This window comes from Hemiscyllium ocellatum, chromosome 28 (assembly GCF_020745735.1).
Source record: "Hemiscyllium ocellatum isolate sHemOce1 chromosome 28, sHemOce1.pat.X.cur, whole genome shotgun sequence".
Taxonomy (NCBI): Eukaryota; Metazoa; Chordata; class Chondrichthyes; order Orectolobiformes; family Hemiscylliidae; genus Hemiscyllium; species Hemiscyllium ocellatum.
In genome coordinates, this window is record NC_083428.1 from 7384068 (window position 1) to 7403523 (window position 19456).

At 42.0% G+C, this 19456-nt stretch overlaps 1 protein-coding gene across 3 annotated transcripts in view; it reads right to left on the reverse strand.

Annotated features, from left to right (window-relative positions):
• LOC132828793 (rho guanine nucleotide exchange factor 18-like) overlaps positions 1-19456 on the reverse strand; it is a 217815-nt gene that overhangs the window by 120780 nt on the left and 77579 nt on the right. The gene's annotated exons all lie outside the window — the stretch shown is intronic.

A 19456-nucleotide genomic window follows, 5' to 3' on the forward strand; every position in this document is an offset into this window, starting at 1 on the left:
GTAGAAAATAAGATCCATCAACAGATTTAATATATGTGGTAAAACTGCAAGATGAGTACGGATTTTTTGGTCTATTAGGATACAGAGAGTCCTTTAGTCATTCAGAACTTGAATCTTGATGAAAACAGAGACATGCTACAGAAGCTTTGTGTCTTACACTCATCAGGACAGATGCAAGAATGCCAAATTTTAAGTGATCATAACAATATGGCATAGGAGAACAGGATACTAATTGTTTGTCAAGGTGACCCTCACTGTCTGATGCTTTTCCACAGTAAAGTCACTGGAATCAGTCATTAGTGTCACACACTCAGGATTGTCATGGATCAAAGATACTTGCCCAAAGCAACATATATATTCATACGCATGGTCCCGTTCTCTGCAAACAGGGAGTATCTGCAAACTTTGTGCCATTTTCAAATTACCTGAAAGCTTTGGAAGGCTTTAGTTCCCTGTTAATTTCTCCACTGCTGTCAAATGCTTTGGGACATCTTGAGAGTGTGAAAGCTACGATTTAAATGCAAGCATCTCTTCTTCTCCCTTATTGTCAATATTAGGATTGGGCAGTGTTCCTCGGATAGTAAGGAACAAGCTCTTCCTTATCCCTCAGCACGTTATCCTATTGTGGGCGGCATGGTGGCGCAGTGGTTAGCATTGCTGCCTCACAGCACCAGAGACCCAGGTTCAATTCCCGACTCAGGCGACTGACTGTGTGGAGTTTACACATTCTCCCCGTGTCTGCGTGGGTTTCCTCCCATGGTCCAAAGATGTGCAGGTTAGGTGAATTGGCCAGGATAAATTGCCCGTAGTGTTAGGTAAAAGGGGTAAATGTAGGGGTATGGTCGGGTTTCGCTTCGACGGGTCGGTGTGGACTTGTTGGGCCGAAGGGCCTGTTTCCACACTGTAAGTAATCTAATCTAATTATCCAGTGAAAGAACATTGAAGGGGAGAAGATTGGACTGTGATACCCTCCCTGATTAAACAGGTGACTGGCATACACTTTAACAGAGAGTTGGAAACTTTTTCATAGATCCATGGAACAGAAGAATTGCCCATCAGAATTTTAATCTTTTTTGGCCATTACCATGGAGTTTGTTGCATTGGGATTTCTGAAGAGTCCCATAAGCCTACCTTCCAGTGTGCATCCAATATCTTACCATCCACAGATCGGGGCCCACATATTCAAATTTGTCTTTCCTGGATCCGTAGGAATATAGCAAATAAGGACAGGGGTAGGCTGTTTGGCCTTTCGAACCTACTCTACCATTCAACTCAGTCCCCTGTTCCTGCTTTCTCCCTGTACTCTTTGATACAGTTAGCCTTAATAACGATGTCTACTTCTTACAACACTGAAAACACTTTGACCTAAACTGCTTTCAGTGCCAGAGAATTCCACAGGTTCACCGGGTGAACTAATTCCTTCACATCTCAGTCCTAAAAAAGACTACCCAGCATCCTTAGACTATGACCCTTGGTTCTGAGCTCCCCATTCATCAGGAACATCCTTCCTGCACTTACTCTGTCTAACCTGGTTAGAATTTGATCAGTTTCTATGAGTTCATCCCTCATTCTTCTAAATTCCAGGGAATACAGTCCTAACTGATCTATTCTCTCTTCATCCATGCCATCCCAGGAATTGGTCTAATAAACCTCATTTACCTTTTAGAACTCATACTTTATTCTCATTAAACTCAACCTGCCTCTGTGTCGCCCTTTCACTTAATCTGTCAATGTCCCTTCATAACTTCCAATTCCAGAGTCTCCCAACTTAGCGACTTCTGCAAATTACAATTTACAACTCTTTACTCCTTCATCCAGGACATGGCTAAAACAGTGAAAGCCTGAGATCACCCATCCAGGGGTAGCACAGTGGTTAGCACTGCTGCCTCCCAGCACCAGGGTCCAAGATTCGATTCCAGCCTCGGGCGACTGTGTGGAGTTTGAACATTCTGCGTGGATTTCCTCCGGGTGCTCCAGTTTCCTCCCACAGTCCAAAGTTGTGCAGGTCAGGTGAATTGGCCATGCTAAATTGCCCGTAGTGTTAGCTGCATTCGTCAGAGGGAAATGGGTCTGGGTGGGTTACTCTTTGGAGGGTCGGTGTGGACTTGTTGGGCCGAAGGGCCTGTTTCCACATTGTAGGGAATCTTATCTTAGGGGAACACCAAATCTCACATTGCGTCAACATGAAGCCTATCCTTTAAACACTTGTGTCACTTACAGGCACCGACATACACTGAATGAAAGGGGCAGCTCAACCTCATACTGCACTTCTTACCTTTACAACAAAACAATTTTCTGAAGGGTAGTGACTGCTGTAACATAGGAAACACAGCAGACAATTCGCACATAGCAAGCTCCCACAAACAACACTGTGATGATTTTGTGTTGTTGATTGAGGGCTAATTATTGACCAGAACAGTGAGGAGACATCCCTGGTCTGGGATCTGAGTGTAAATGGGACATCTCATCTGAAAGATGACGCATCCAACAATACAACACTCCCTCATTGCTGCAGAGTTTTACAAGTGGGAAAAGGGTGGGCTAGTGAAGCAGAAGATGACAGATGGAAATTGATGCAATTCAGTGTTTATATTCTCAGCTGTCATCAGTGCCAAATGGAATCAAAAACTGACAAGTCAAGGACCTCAAAGTTAGCTAACAACTGAATTTAGTAACTTATTTACACAGACAGTTTTGGCGACTTGTCCTGTCTTCAGTAAGATATGTTGACACTGAGAAACAGGCAAGCAGTGTCTATCATCAGGTCAAATATCACATTGGACCGACACACAACTAGTCTTTACTCCAGGACAATATACTTCTTTTAAATATATATTATTTCATATTTAAAGTAAGAGAAAATCACTGTTTAGGACTTTAATTGGGGTTTTATTTGAGCTGATTAAAGGAGTTAACATGGTATTTAGGGAGAAATTGTATTCTCTGTGGAGGGGTGCAGATCAAGAAAGCAGGACCTTAAATTAGACAGCGTTTGCTCAGGCAAATGTTGGGAAGCAGTTCTCCACATGATAGAAATTTCAAACACTCTCATTCCTGAAAAGCTGTTGAGGACAGGGTTCGCAATTAAAAATCCAAACACCGGGATTGAGATATCGATAATTTGGTTCAGTAAAGTACTTAAAACTTACTCGATCAAATTGGAGTTGAGTTACAGATCTGCCATGATATCATGAAAGTTTTATTCATCTATAAAATTTTAGTATTTGTTGTCAGTTCCTAATGGCTGTTGAAAAGGTGGTCGTGAGTACTTTATTGAACTGCAGTAGTCTTAAGGTACAGAGATGCTCAGTACTGTCAGTGGGGGAGGGGGTGGGGTACAGGGTTCCTCAGATGTTGACTCACTGACCATGAAGGAAAAGCAATATCATTTCATGTCAGGATGGTAGAGGGTCATTGGCCAAACGCAGGCAAATGGGACGAGTTCAGTATAAGATACCTGGATGGAATGGATGAGTTGGACCCAAGAGTTTGTTTCCATGCTGTATGACTCTTTGGTGCCCCCATATGTCTGTTACTCTTATCCTTCCAGGTGAGGTCATGGACCTGAAAGGTGCTGTTGAAGGAGGCTAAGTGACTTACTGAGTTACTGTGTGTATATCTTCAAAGTGATATCTGCCATTGCTTTTTGAGTGTTGATGGAGTTGCACTGATCCGAGCAAGTGGAGAGTATTACGTCACACTCATCATTTGTGTCTTCTAGATGGCAGACTGGCTTTAGGGGAGTCAGGAGATGAGTGACTCACAGCAAAATATCTCAGCCTCTGTCCTGCCCTTGTAGTCACTGCATTTATGTAGCTGGTCCAGTTCAATTTCTGGTTAATACTAACCCTAGGATGCTGACGGTAGGGCTTCAGTAATGGTAATGGGCCATCAAGGCAGAATGGTCAGATTCACTCTTGTTAGAAACGTTCATCGTCTGACACTTGTAATGGCATCAATGCTACTTGCTATTATCAGTCTAAGGCCGAACGATGGCCAGGTCTTGCTGCTTATTAGCATAAACTGCTGAGCTGCAATTTACATTGAACATTATGTAATCACCGATGAACTCCTATACCCTGATCTTCTATGTGAATGGTCAAGGAGGCTTGAAGGCTGAATGGATTAATCCCTTTTGTAATGGATGAAAATGTGAAGTTGTTCACTTTGCTAGGAAGAATTTGAAAAAAGCAAAGTATTACATATATGGAGCATGAACAGAGAATTCCAAGGTGCAGAGTGATCTAGATATTCTAGTACATGAGTCACAAAACGTTAGTCTGCAAGTACAGCAAGTAATTAAGAAGGCTAATGGAATGCTACTCTTTATTGCAGGAGGAATTGAACATTAAAGTCAGGATGCTATGCTTCAGTTATACACGTCATTGATGAGACACATCTCAAATACTGCATGCACTTTTGGTGTCCATATATAGGGAAGGATATAAATACACTGGTGATGGTTCAGAGGAACTTTACTAAATTGTATCTGGAATGAGGAGGTTTTCTTTTGAGGATATACTGGAGAGGAGGGGCTTAGTTCCACTGGAGTTTAGAAAGGTGAGTGGAGGTTTGATTGTAGTGTATAAGATCCTGAATGGTCTTGACAAGGTAGACATGGAAAGGATGTTTCCCCTTGTGTGTCACTCCAGGAATAGGGAGCACCATTGTAAAATTATAGATTCCCCTTTCAGGACAGAGATGAGGAGAATTTCTTTTCTCTTAATGGATTATATGGCTTTGGAAATTTCATGTTCTAAAGGTGATGGATGTAAGGTCATTAAATATTTTTAAGGCAGAGGTAGATGGATTCTTGTTAGGCAGGGGAATCAAAGGTTATCGGAGGGTAGATGAGAATGTAGAATTCAAAATACAAGCAGATTCTCTATTGTCTACTGTATACAGTACACAAAGAGTGCAGTCCCCTATAATATACACATGATCTTATTGAAGGGCTGAGCAGTTTCGAGGGGCTGAATGGCCTACTTATTTTCTAATTCATACATTTGTATCTAACTGGTCTCATATCTGCGACATCAAGAAAGTGATATGTGCTGAAGCTTGGAAGGAGAAATGGATAGTTGCATATTTGCTGGACTCTTATCTCTCATCCAACATTCAAGCACAAATTCTTTCCCAGCGATAATAGCTGTCTATGTTTATCTGCCAGTTTGAATAGGACAGTATTGACACACAAATAATTTCTGCAGAAGAAGAATGCTAAGGTTCAGGCCGAAGTCTCTGCCTATGTATTTGTGTTCCTGTAACTGTCCTGATCCATATCGGTGAGGAGTCAGTCTATATGCTCAATACAAGACCCATCAAGAAATGATTCAGTGACTGAACCAATGTGCAAGAGACAGTAACCTGTCCAACAGAAATGAAATTATATCGTATGGAAAGTGTGCACTTGAATATTATAAGGGAACAGCAGCCCCTGTGTTCAGTGTGGGGAATAGCAACTCCTGTGTTTAGTATGGGGAACAACAGCTCCTATCCATAATAGGGAAAAGCAAACCCTATCAAGAATAGGAGACACAGTGAACGGTAGACTTTAGGGGATGACAGCTCATAAGTATATCAGTGGAGAATAGCAGCCTCAATGTATATAAAAGTGAGCAGTAGACTCTGTGTATATAATATACAATACCAGCCTCTGTGCATACAATAGGGAATAGTAGCCTCTGTGTACATTACAGAGAGTAGCAGCCTCCGTGCATATTATAGGGGACTGTAGTCTTTGTGTACTGTATGCAGTAGAGAATAACAGCCTCTGTGTATATTATATGGGACTGCAGTCTTTGTGTACTGTATACAGTAGAAAATAACAGCTTCTGTGTATATTATAGGGGACTGCAGTCGTGTACTGTATACAGCAGAGAATAACAGCCTCCATGCATATTATAGGGGACTGCAGTCATTGTGCACTGTATACAGTAGAGAATAGCAGCTGTGTATATTATAGGGGACTGCAGTCTTTGTGTACTGTATAAAGTAGAGAATAACAGCCTCTGTGTATATTATAGGGGACTGCAGTCTTTGTGGACTGTATACAGTAGAGAATAGCAGCTTCTGTGTATATTATAGGGGACTGCAGTCGTGTACTGTATACAGCAGAGAATAACAGCCTCCATGCATATTATAGGGGACTGCAGTCATTGTGTACTGTATACAGTAGAGAATAGCAGCTTCTGTGTATATTATAGGGGACTGCAGTCTTTGTGTACCATATACTGTAGAGAATAGCAGCTTCTGTGTATATTATAGGGGACTGCAGTCTTTGTGTACCATATACTGTAGAGAATAGCAGCTTCTGTGTATATTATAGGGGACTGCAGTTTTTGTGGACTGTATACAGAAGAGAATAGCAGCTTCTGTGTATATTATAGGGAACTGCAGTCTTTGTGTACTGTATACAGTAGAGAATAACAGCCTCCATGCATATTATAGGGGCCTGCAGTCATTGTGTAATATATACAGTAGAGAATAACATCCTCTGTGTATATTATAGGGGACTGCAGTCTTTCTTACTGTATACAGTAGAGAATAACAATCTCTGTGTATATTATAGGGTCTGCAATCTTTGTTACTGTATACAGTAGAGAATAGCAGCCTCCGTGCATATTATAGAGGACTGCAGTCTTTGTGTACGGTATACAGTAGAGAATAACAGCTTCTGTGTATATTATAGGGGACTGCTGTCATTGTGTACTGTATACAGTAGAGAATAACATCCTCTGTGTATATTATAGGGGACTGCAGTCTGTCTTTGTTACTGTATACGGTAGAGAATAGCAGTCTCAATGCATACTAAAGGGGACTGCAGTCTTTGTGTGCTGCATACAGTAGAGAATAATAGCTTCTGTGTATGTTATAGGGAACTGCAGTATTTGTGTACCGTATACAGTAGAGAATAACAGCTTCTGTGTATATTATAGGGGACTGCAGTCTTTGTGTACTGTATAGAGTAGAGAATAACAGCTTCTGTGTATATTATAGGGGACTGCAGTCTTTGTGTACTGTATAGAGTAGAGAATAACAGCTTCTGTGTATATTATAGGAGACTGCAGTCATTGTGTACTTAATACTGTAGAGAATAGCAGCCTCTGTGCATATAAGACCATAAGACCATAAGACATAGGAGTGGAAGTAAGGCCATTCGGCCCATCGAGTCCTCTCTGCCATTCAATCATGGCTGATGGGCATTTCAACTCCACTTACCCGCATTCTCCCCGTAGCCCTTAATTCCTCGAGACAACAAGAATTTATCAATCTCTGCCATGAAGACATTTAGCGTCCCAGCCTCCACTGCACGCTACAGCAATGAATTCCACAGGCCCACCACTCTCTGGCTGAAGAAATGTCTCCGCATTTCTGTTCTGAATTGACCCCCTCAAATTTTAAGGCTGTGTCCATGGGTCCTAGTCTCCTCGCCTAACGGAAACAATTTCCTAGCGTCCACCCTTTCCAAGCCATGTATTATCTTGTACATCTCTATTAAGTCTCCCCTTAATCTTCTAAACTCCAATGAATACAATCCCAGGATCCTCAGCCGTTCCTCATATGTTAGACCAACCATTCCAGGGATCATCCGTGTGAATCTCCGCTGGACACATTCCAGTGCCAGTATGTCCTTCCTGAGGTGTGGGGACCAAAACTGGACACAGTACTCCAGATGGGGCCTAACCAGAGCTTTATAAAGTCTCAGTAGCACAATGGTGCTTTTATATTCCAACCCTCTTGAGATAAGTGACAACATTGCATTCGCTTTCTTAATCACGGACTCAACCTGCATGTTTACCTTTAGAGAATCCTCGACCAGCACTCCCAGACCCCTTTGTACTTTGGCTTTATGAATTTTCTCACCGTTTAGAAAGTAGTCTATGCTTTTATTCGTTTTGCCAAAGTGCAAGACCTCGCATTTGCTCACGTTGAATTCCATCAGCCATTTCCTGGACCACTCTCCCAAACTGTCTAGATCCTTCTGTAGCCTCCCCACTTCCTCAGTACTACCTGCCTGTCCACCTAACTTCGTATCATCTGCAAACTTCACTAGAATGCCCCCAGTCCCTTCATCCAGATCATTAATATATAATGCGAACAGCTGTGGCCCCAACACTGAACCCTGTGGGACGCCGCTCGTCACCGGCTGCCATTCCGATAAAGAACCTTTTATCCCAACTCTCTGCCTTCTGTCAGACACCCAATCCTCAATCCATCCCAGTAGCTCACCTCAAACACCATGGGCCCTCACGTTGCTCAGCAGCCTCCCGTGTGGCACCTTATCAAAGGCCTTTTGGAAATCTAGATAGACCACATCCACTGGGTTTCCCTGGTCTAACCTACTTGTCACCTCTTCAAAGAATTCCAACAGGTTTGTCAGGCATGACTTCCCCTTACTAAATCCATGTTGACTTGTTCTAATCAGACTCTGCTCTTCTAAGAATTTAGAAACCTCATCCTTAATGATGGATTCTAGAATTTTACCAACAACCGAGGTTAGGCTAATTGGCCTATAATTTTCCATCTTTTGTCTTGATCCTTTCTTGAACAAGGGGGTTACAACAGCGATCTTCCAATCATCTGGGACTTTCCCTGACTCCAGTGACTCTTGAAAGATCTCAACCAATGCCTCCGCTATTTCCTCAGCCACCTCTCTCAGAACTCTAGGATGTATCCCATCGGGGCCAGGAGATTTATCAATTTTAAGACTTTTTAGCTTTTCTAGCACTATCTCTTTTGTAATGGCAACCATACTCAACTCAGCCCCCTGACTCTCTTTAATTGTTGGGATATTACTATGTCTTCCACTGTGAAAACTGACGCAAAGTACTTGTTAAGTTCTCCTGCTATTTCCTTATCTCCCATCACTAGGCTTCCAGCATCAGTTTGAAGTGGCCCAATGTTTACTTTTGCCTGTCGTTTGTTTCTTATGTATTGAAATAAACTTTTGCTATCATTTCTAATATTACTGGCTAGCCTACCTTCATATTTGATCCTCTCCTTTCTTATTACTCTCTTTGTTATCCTCTGTTTGTTTTTGTAGCCTTCCCAATCTTCTGATTTCCTACTGCTCTTGGCCACTTTATAGGATCTCTCTTTTTCTTTAATACATTTCCTGACTTCCTTTGTCAGCCATGGCTGTCTAATCCCTCCCCGGATGATCTTTCTTTTCTTGGGGATGAACCTCTGTACAGTGTCCTCAATTATACCCACAAACTCCTGCCATTTTTGCTCTACTGTCTTCCCCGCTAGCCTCTGCTGCCAGTCTATTTTTGTCAGTTCCTCTCTCATGCCCTCATAATTACCTTTATTTAATTGTAACACCATTACATCCGATTTTGCCTTCTCTCTTTCAAACTGCAGACTGAACTCTACCATATTATGATCGCTGCTTCCTCAGGGTTCCCTTACTTTAAGATCTTTTATAAAGTCTGGTTCATTGCAAAGCACTAGGTCCAGAATAGCCTGCTCCCTTGTGGGCTCCATGACAAGCTGTTCCAAAAAGCCATCCTGTAAGCATTCCATGAATTCCCTTTCTTTGGATCCACTGGCAACATTATTTACCCAGTCTACCTGCATATTGAAGTCTCCCATGATCAATGTGACCTTGCTTTTCTGACATGCCTTCTCTATTTCCCGGTACATGTTGCGTCCCTGGTTCTGACCACTGTTGGGAGGTCTATACACAACTCCAATTTTGGTTTTTTTGCCTTGGAGGTTCCTCAATTCCACCCACACAGACTCCTCATCATCTGACGCTATGCCATTCCGTGCCATAGATTTAATTTTGTTCTTAACTAACATGGCAACCCTACCTCCTCTGCTGACCTCCCTGTCTTTTCGGGGACAGCTTCTGTGTATATTATAGGGGGCTGCAGTCTTTGTGTACTGTATACAGTAGAGAATAAAAGCCTCTGTGTATATTATCGGGTACTGTAGTCTTTTTGTACAGTATACAGTAGAGAATAACAGCTTCTGTGTGTATTAGAGGGGACTGCAGTCTTTGAGTAAGCCAGCTTGGCACATCAGCCTCATTCCTGAAGAGGGGCTTATGCCCGAAACGTCGATTCTCCTGCTCCTCGGATGCAGCCTGGCCTGCTGTGTTTTTCCTGCACCACATTTTCAACACTGGTACTCCAGCATCTGCAGTCCTCACTTTCTCCTTACGGTAGAGAATAACAGCTTCTGTGTATATTATAGGGGACTGCAGTCTTTGTGTACTGTATACAGTAGAGAATAACAGTCTCTGTGTATATTATAGGGGACTGCAGTCTTTATGTACTGTATACAGTAGAGAATAACAGCTTCTGTGTATATTATAGGGGACTGCAGTCTTTGTGTACTGTATACAGTAGAGAATAACAGCTTCTGTGCATATTATAGGGGACTGCAGTCTTTGTGTACAGTATACAGTAGAGAATAACAGCTTCTGTGTATATTATACTGGACTGCAGTCTTTGTGTACTGTATACAGTAGAGAATATTAGCTTCGGTGTTTATTATAGGGGACTGCTGTCTTTGTGTACAGTATACAGTAGAGAATAACAACCTCTGTGTATATTATAGGGGACTGCAGTCTTTGTGTACTGTATACAGTAGAGAATATTAGCTTCGGTGTTTATTATAGGGGACTGCAGTCTTTGTGTACTGTATACAGTAGAGAATAACAGCTTCTGTGTATATTATAGGGGATTGCAGTCTTTGTGTACTGTACACAGTAGAGAATAACAGTTTCTGTGTATATTATAGGGGACTGCAGTCTTTGTGTACAGTATACAGTAGTGAATAGCAGCCTCTGTGTATATTATAGGGGACTGCAGTCTTTATGTTCTGTATACAGTAGAGAATAACAGTCTCTGTGTATATTATAGGGGACTGCAGTCATTGTGTACTGTATACAGTAGAGAATAACAGCTTCTGTGTATATTATAGGGGACAGCAGTCTTTCTGTACTGTATTCAGTAGAGAATAACAGCCTCTGTGTATATTATAGGGGACTGCAGTCTTTATGTACTGTATACAGTAGAGAATAACAGCTTCTGTGTATATTATAGGGGATTGCAGTCTTTGTGTACTGTACACAGTAGAGAATAACAGTTTCTGTGTATATTATAGGGGACTGTGGTCTTTGTGTACTGTACATAGTAGAGAATAACAGCTTCTGTGTATATTATAGAGGACTACAGTCTTTGTGTACTGTATACAGTAGAGGATAACAGCCTCTGTGTATATTATAGGGGTTTGCAGTCTTTATGTACTGTATACAATAGAGAATAATAGCTTCTGTGTATATTATAGGGGACTGCAGTCTTTATGTACTGTATACAGTAGAGAATAGCAGCTTCTGTGTATATTATAGGGGACTGCAGTTTTTGTGGACTGTATACAGAAGAGAATAGCAGCTTCTGTGTATATTATAGGGAACTGCAGTCTTTGTGTACTGTATACAGTAGAGAATAACAGCCTCCATGCATATTATAGGGGCCTGCAGTCATTGTGTAATATATACAGTAGAGAATAACATCCTCTGTGTATATTATAGGGGACTGCAGTCTTTCTTACTGTATACAGTAGAGAATAACAATCTCTGTGTATATTATAGGGGACTGCAATCTTTGTTACTGTATACAGTAGAGAATAGCAGCCTCCGTGCATATTATAGAGGACTGCAGTCTTTGTGTACGGTATACAGTAGAGAATAACAGCTTCTGTGTATATTATAGGGGACTGCTGTCATTGTGTACTGTATACAGTAGAGAATAACATCCTCTGTGTATATTATAGGGGACTGCAGTCTGTCTTTGTTACTGTATACGGTAGAGAATAGCAGTCTCAATGCATACTAAAGGGGACTGCAGTCTTTGTGTGCTGCATACAGTAGAGAATAATAGCTTCTGTGTATGTTATAGGGAACTGCAGTATTTGTGTACCGTATACAGTAGAGAATAACAGCTTCTGTGTATATTATAGGGGACTGCAGTCTTTGTGTACTGTATAGAGTAGAGAATAACAGCTTCTGTGTATATTATAGGAGACTGCAGTCATTGTGTACTTAATACTGTAGAGAATAACAGCCTCTGTGCATATAAGACCATAAGACCATAAGACATAGGAGTGGAAGTAAGGCCATTCGGCCCATCGAGTCCTCTCTGCCATTCAATCATGGCTGATGGGCATTTCAACTCCACTTACCCGCATTCTCCCCGTAGCCCTTAATTCCTCGAGACAACAAGAATTTATCAATCTCTGCCATGAAGACATTTAGCGTCCCAGCCTCCACTGCACGCTGCAGCAATGAATTCCACAGGCCCACCACTCTCTGGCTGAAGAAATGTCTCCGCATTTCTGTTCTGAATTGACCCCCTCAAATTTTAAGGCTGTGTCCATGGGTCCTAGTCTCCTCGCCTAACGGAAACAATTTCCTAGCGTCCACCCTTTCCAAGCCATGTATTATCTTGTACATCTCTATTAAGTCTCCCCTTAATCTTCTAAACTCCAATGAATACAATCCCAGGATCCTCAGCCGTTCCTCATATGTTAGACCAACCATTCCAGGGATCATCCGTGTGAATCTCCGCTGGACACATTCCAGTGCCAGTATGTCCTTCCTGAGGTGTGGGGACCAAAACTGGACACAGTACTCCAGATGGGGCCTAACAAGAGCTTTATAAAGTCTCAGTAGCACAATGGTGCTTTTATATTCCAACCCTCTTGAGATAAGTGACAACATTGCATTCGCTTTCTTAATCACGGACTCAACCTGCATGTTTACCTTTAGAGAATCCTCGACCAGCACTCCCAGACCCCTTTGTACTTTGGCTTTATGAATTTTCTCACCGTTTAGAAAGTAGTCTATGCTTTTATTCGTTTTGCCAAAGTGCAAGACCTCGCATTTGCTCACGTTGAATTCCATCAGCCATTTCCTGGACCACTCTCCCAAACTGTCTAGATCCTTCTGTAGCCTCCCCACTTCCTCAGTACTACCTGCCTGTCCACCTAACTTCTTATCATCTGCAAACTTCACTAGAATGCCCCCAGTCCCTTCATCCAGATCATTAATATATAATGCGAACAGCTGTGGCCCCAACACTGAACCCTGTGGGACGCCGCTCGTCACCGGCTGCCATTCCGATAAAGAACCTTTTATCCCAACTCTCTGCCTTCTGTCAGACACCCAATCCTCAATCCATCCCAGTAGCTCACCTCAAACACCATGGGCCCTCACGTTGCTCAGCAGCCTCCCGTGTGGCACCTTATCAAAGGCCTTTTGGAAATCTAGATAGACCACATCCACTGGGTTTCCCTGGTCTAACCTACTTGTCACCTCTTCAAAGAATTCCAACAGGTTTGTCAGGCATGACTTCCCCTTACTAAATCCATGTTGACTTGTTCTAATCAGACTCTGCTCTTCTAAGAATTTAGAAACCTCATCCTTAATGATGGATTCTAGAATTTTACCAACAACCGAGGTTAGGCTAATTGGCCTATAATTTTCCATCTTTTGTCTTGATCCTTTCTTGAACAAGGGGGTTACAACAGCGATCTTCCAATCATCTGGGACTTTCCCTGACTCCAGTGACTCTTGAAAGATCTCAACCAATGCCTCCGCTATTTCCTCAGCCACCTCTCTCAGAACTCTAGGATGTATCCCATCGGGGCCAGGAGATTTATCAATTTTAAGACTTTTTAGCTTTTCTAGCACTATCTCTTTTGTAATGGCAACCATACTCAACTCAGCCCCCTGACTCTCTTTAATTGTTGGGATATTACTATGTCTTCCACTGTGAAAACTGACGCAAAGTACTTGTTAAGTTCTCCTGCTATTTCCTTATCTCCCATCACTAGGCTTCCAGCATCAGTTTGAAGTGGCCCAATGTTTACTTTTGCCTGTCGTTTGTTTCTTATGTATTGAAATAAACTTTTGCTATCATTTCTAATATTACTGGCTAGCCTACCTTCATATTTGATCCTCTCCTTTCTTATTACTCTCTTTGTTATCCTCTGTTTGTTTTTGTAGCCTTCCCAATCTTCTGATTTCCTACTGCTCTTGGCCACTTTATAGGATCTCTCTTTTTCTTTAATACATTTCCTGACTTCCTTTGTCAGCCATGGCTGTCTAATCCCTCCCCGGATGATCTTTCTTTTCTTGGGGATGAACCTCTGTACAGTGTCCTCAATTATACCCACAAACTCCTGCCATTTTTGCTCTACTGTCTTCCCCGCTAGCCTCTGCTGCCAGTCTATTTTTGTCAGTTCCTCTCTCATGCCCTCATAATTACCTTTATTTAATTGTAACACCATTACATCCGATTTTGCCTTCTCTCTTTCAAACTGCAGACTGAACTCTACCATATTATGATCGCTGCTTCCTCAGGGTTCCCTTACTTTAAGATCTTTTATAAAGTCTGGTTCATTGCAAAGCACTAGGTCCAGAATAGCCTGCTCCCTTGTGGGCTCCATGACAAGCTGTTCCAAAAAGCCATCCTGTAAGCATTCCATGAATTCCCTTTCTTTGGATCCACTGGCAACATTATTTACCCAGTCTACCTGCATATTGAAGTCTCCCATGATCAATGTGACCTTGCTTTTCTGACATGCCTTCTCTATTTCCCGGTACATGTTGCGTCCCTGGTTCTGACCACTGTTGGGAGGTCTATACACAACTCCAATTTTGGTTTTTTTGCCTTGGAGGTTCCTCAATTCCACCCACACAGACTCCTCATCATCTGACGCTATGCCATTCCGTGCCATAGATTTAATTTTGTTCTTAACTAACAAGGCAACCCTACCTCCTCTGCTGACCTCCCTGTCTTTTCGGGGACAGCTTCTGTGTATATTATAGGGGGCTGCAGTCTTTGTGTACTGTATACAGTAGAGAATAAAAGCCTCTGTGTATATTATCGGGTACTGTAGTCTTTTTGTACAGTATACAGTAGAGAATAACAGCTTCTGTGTGTATTAGAGGGGACTGCAGTCTTTGAGTAAGCCAGCTTGGCACATCAGCCTCATTCCTGAAGAGGGGCTTATGCCCGAAACGTCGATTCTCCTGCTCCTCGGATGCAGCCTGGCCTGCTGTGTTTTTCCTGCACCACATTTTCAACACTGGTACTCCAGCATCTGCAGTCCTCACTTTCTCCTTACGGTAGAGAATAACAGCTTCTGTGTATATTATAGGGGACTGCAGTCTTTGTGTACTGTATACAGTAGAGAATAACAGCTTCTGTGTATATTATAGGGGACTGCAGTCTTTGTGTACTGTATACAGTAGAGAATAACAGCTTCTGTGCATATTATAGGGGACTGCAGTCTTTGTGTACAGTATACAGTAGAGAATAACAGCTTCTGTGTATATTATAGGGGACTGCAGTCTTTGTGTACTGTATACAGTAGAGAATAATAGCTTCTGTGTATATTATACTGGACTGCAGTCTTTGTGTACTGTATACAGTAGAGAATATTAGCTTCGGTGTTTATTATAGGGGACTGCTGTCTTTGTGTACTGTATACAGTAGAGAATAACAGCTTCTGTGTATATTATAGGGGATTGCAGTCTTTGTGTACTGTACACAGTAGAGAATAACAGTTTCTGTGTATATTATAGGGGACTGCAGTCTTTGTGTACAGTATACAGTAGAGAATAACAGCTTCTGTGTATATTATAGGGGACTGCAGTCTTTGTGTACTGTATACAGTAGAGAATAATAGCTTCTGTGTATATTATACTGGACTGCAGTCTTTGTGTACTGTATACAGTAGAGAATATTAGCTTCGGTGTTTATTATAGGGGACTGCAGTCTTTGTGTACTGTATACAGTAGAGAATAACAGCTTCTGTGTATATTATAGGGGATTGCAGTCTTTGTGTACTGTACACAGTAGAGAATAACAGTTTCTGTGTATATTATAGGGGACTGCAGTCTTTGTGTACAGTATACAGTAGTGAATAGCAGCCTCTGTGTATATTATAGGGGACTGCAGTCTTTATGTTCTGTATACAGTAGAGAATAACAGTTTCTGTGTATATTATAGGGGACTGTGGTCTTTGTGTACTGTACATAGTAGAGAATAACAGCTTCTGTGTATATTATAGAGGACTACAGTCTTTGTGTACTGTATACAGTAGAAGATAACAGCCTCTGTGTATATTATAGGGGTCTGCAGTCTTTATGTACTGTATACAATAGAGAATAATAGCTTCTGTGTATATTATAGGGGTCTGCAGTCTTTATGTACTGTATACAGTATAGAATAACAGCTTCTGTGTATATTATAGGGGACTGCTGTCTTTGTGTACTGTGTACAGTAGAGAATAATAGCCTCAATGTATATTATAGGGGACTGCAGTCATTGTGTACTGTATACAGTAGAGAATAACAGCTTCTCTGTATATTATGGGGCACTGCAGTCTTTGTGTACAGTACACAGTAGAGAATAACAGCTTCTGTGTATATTATAGGGGACTACAGTCATTGTGTACTGTATACAGTAGAGAATAACAGCCTCTGTGTATACTATAGGGGACTGCAGTCTTTATGTACTGGATACAGTAGAGAATAACAACCTCTGTGTATATTATAGGGGACTGCAGTTTTTATGTACTGTATACAGTAGAGAATAACAGCTTCTGTGTATATAGTAGGCTGTAGATATAAACATAGAAACATAGGAAATAGGAGCATGACTAGGCCATTTGGCCCTTCCAGCTTGCTCTGCCTTTCATATGACCATAGCTGATCAACCATCTCAACATCTTTTACTGCTGTTCCCCCATATCTGTTTATCCCTTTAACCTCAAGTGCTATTTATCCGACTCCTTCCTGTAATCATTCAATGTTTTGGCTTCAATTTCTTCCTCTGGTAATGAATTCCACAGGCTCACCACTCTCTGGGTGAAGACACTACTGTCCTAAATGGTCTACCCTGTATCTTTAGACTACGATCCTTGGTTCTGTACATCCCTGGTACCCTGCCTCCAGCAAAATCCTTTCTGCTACTACCCTGTCTAGTCATGTTAGAAATTTATAAGTGTTTGTGAGGTGTATCCCTCATTCTTTTGGATTCCAGTGAATATAATCACAACTGACTTGCACAACTGATATTAAGCTGACATTTTAATCCTGCAAATTCAGGACGAGCTGGCTAGGAAGCTGTGTTGTAAGGATTAGCTCAGAAATAACAATATCCACTCCTTAAAGCTGAAGAATTGAATGTTTCACCTAAACCCGAAGCAGACCTTACAATTTTAAACTCCCTCACCTCTTGCCAATCGACTGCAGAGGCATCACCATATATGTCAATCTTCTGCTCACTCAATCTGTACATGTGTCTGCTTCCCAGCAGAAGTTCTCAGGGTCAAGTGGGGTGCCTCCCTTTCTCCACCAACTCCCACCATCCCAAGATGTACAATCATCGAGCCCCTCCCTTGAACCACTACCCCAGAGGCACTGAGTTGCTCCAACTGAAGGCCAACCTGAGATTGGCCAATCACTGCTCAGCGACAAACGGGTGCTCACACCTTCCAAAACCAATTGCATTTTAACCAAAAACTGAAAATGAACCTAGATGTTTGTCTTGATAGCTCTGAAGAGATTTTCCACATTGCAGAAAAACGAAAACATTGAAGAGAAAACCACAGCCTTTGGCTGTTCAGTCCCTGTGTGACTCCAGGATCTGCCAGAGATACAAATCTCTGTTAAAGACATTTCCTCTTGCATCTTCTGGCTTGATCTCTTGCTAATTTTCATCCGGACACTTTTTTTTTACCTCAGCTGTTTGGGACTTGGGACCTCACGCTGCACTTGCCCCCTTTGCTTAGAATTTCACAATTAGACTGGCTTGTGTTACAAAAGAAAAATCATTTTCCCCTCCATTGCTTCACTTGTGGGAAAGATACCAAGTGGGAGATATCAGGTACGTCACTTGGCAAAATCGGAAGATTGATTTAGCTTTTGCCACCCACATGTGCAGGCTAACATTTCTCCAATGGGACTTTGGCTTTTTACTGATCAGATACTTTGGGATAACAAACTAGGAGGAGCTCTTCACCCTGTAATAATTAATCAGGGACAGTGAGGGTGGTGTTAAGCTGGGCAATTGTACACAGCTCCACTCTGACTCAAGGACAGGACTCCTACATTGTGGTAATAGTTGACCCTACTTTATACAACCTTTTGCAGACACCATTTCCACCATCTTCTCTGGAGCATCTGGGAATGGGCAATAAATGCTGATCTCCCAAGATGTCCCCATCCTTACTGTGAATACAATTGCTCATTATTGTACAAAGCTGACATGAGAGGATGGTGTGTCCCAACACAAACTCTGTTCCATCATCAGTAATTCCTTTCCCTTCTTGGAACTCTGTCTCAGGCTGATCCAGGCTGTTTACAACCTTAGCTTCCTATTTGGCCCTAAATGGAACTTCTGAACTCATATTCTCCCCTCCCCTCAGCACCAGGACCACCTCCTGCCTACCTCCACTCTGCTCCAGTACATAAAAGAATCTCATCCAAGTGTTTGTTACCTCCAGAATTGACCATTCTGGTGTCTATCTCCTGGCTTTCCACCTCTCAAAAACTTTAGGTCTTACAAAACCCTGGTTGAATATCCTGAAATGTACTAAAGCTTGGTTCTCATTCTCCTGTTCTCATTGATCTACAATAGCTTCTTGTCAACCAATACTTAACATATAAAATTCTCAATGAGATACAGATGGTGCTGGAGAATCTCAGCAGGTCTGGCAGCAACTGTGGAGAGAGAAACAGAGTGCACATTTTGAGTCCACCATGAGTTCAGAGGAAGAGTCAGACCAGACTCGAAACGTTAACTCGTTTCTCTCTCCACAGATCTTAAATCCTTCAAGACAAAGGATTTTGTATTTCTCTAATTCTGCCTTCTTACTCAGTGTCATTTCTAGAACTTTCCCTGCCATGGATTAAGCTGTTAAGACCCTAAAGCCTGAATTTTTTCCCCTAAATATCTCTGCCTCTGTCTTCCTTTAAATCCCCTTCTCTTTCATTGAGTGTTTGGTTTTAGTATCGCCTTCTGTAATGTTTCCCTCCCTTACAACAGAGGCTACACTTCACACAGACTTCACTGTGCAGTTAGAGAAAGGGAAGCTGATGTAACGGTATCACAATTGAGTCAAGGGTAACTACAACGATACAAGGGAGAAGCCGGCCAGAGTTGATTGGAAGAGGAAGCCTAGCAGGGAAGACAGTGATGCGGCAATGGCAGGAGGTTCTGGGGGTAATTCAGGAGCACAGCAGAAATTCATCCCAAAGAAGAAGCAACATGTTAAGGGGAGGCTGAGGCAATCAGGGCTGACAAGGGAAGTCAGGGACAGCATTAAAGCAAAAGAAAAAGCATGCAATGTGGTGAAGATCAGTGTGAACCCAGAGGATTGGGAAGTCTTTAAAAACCAGCAGAGGAAAACTAAAAAATCAAAAAGGGGG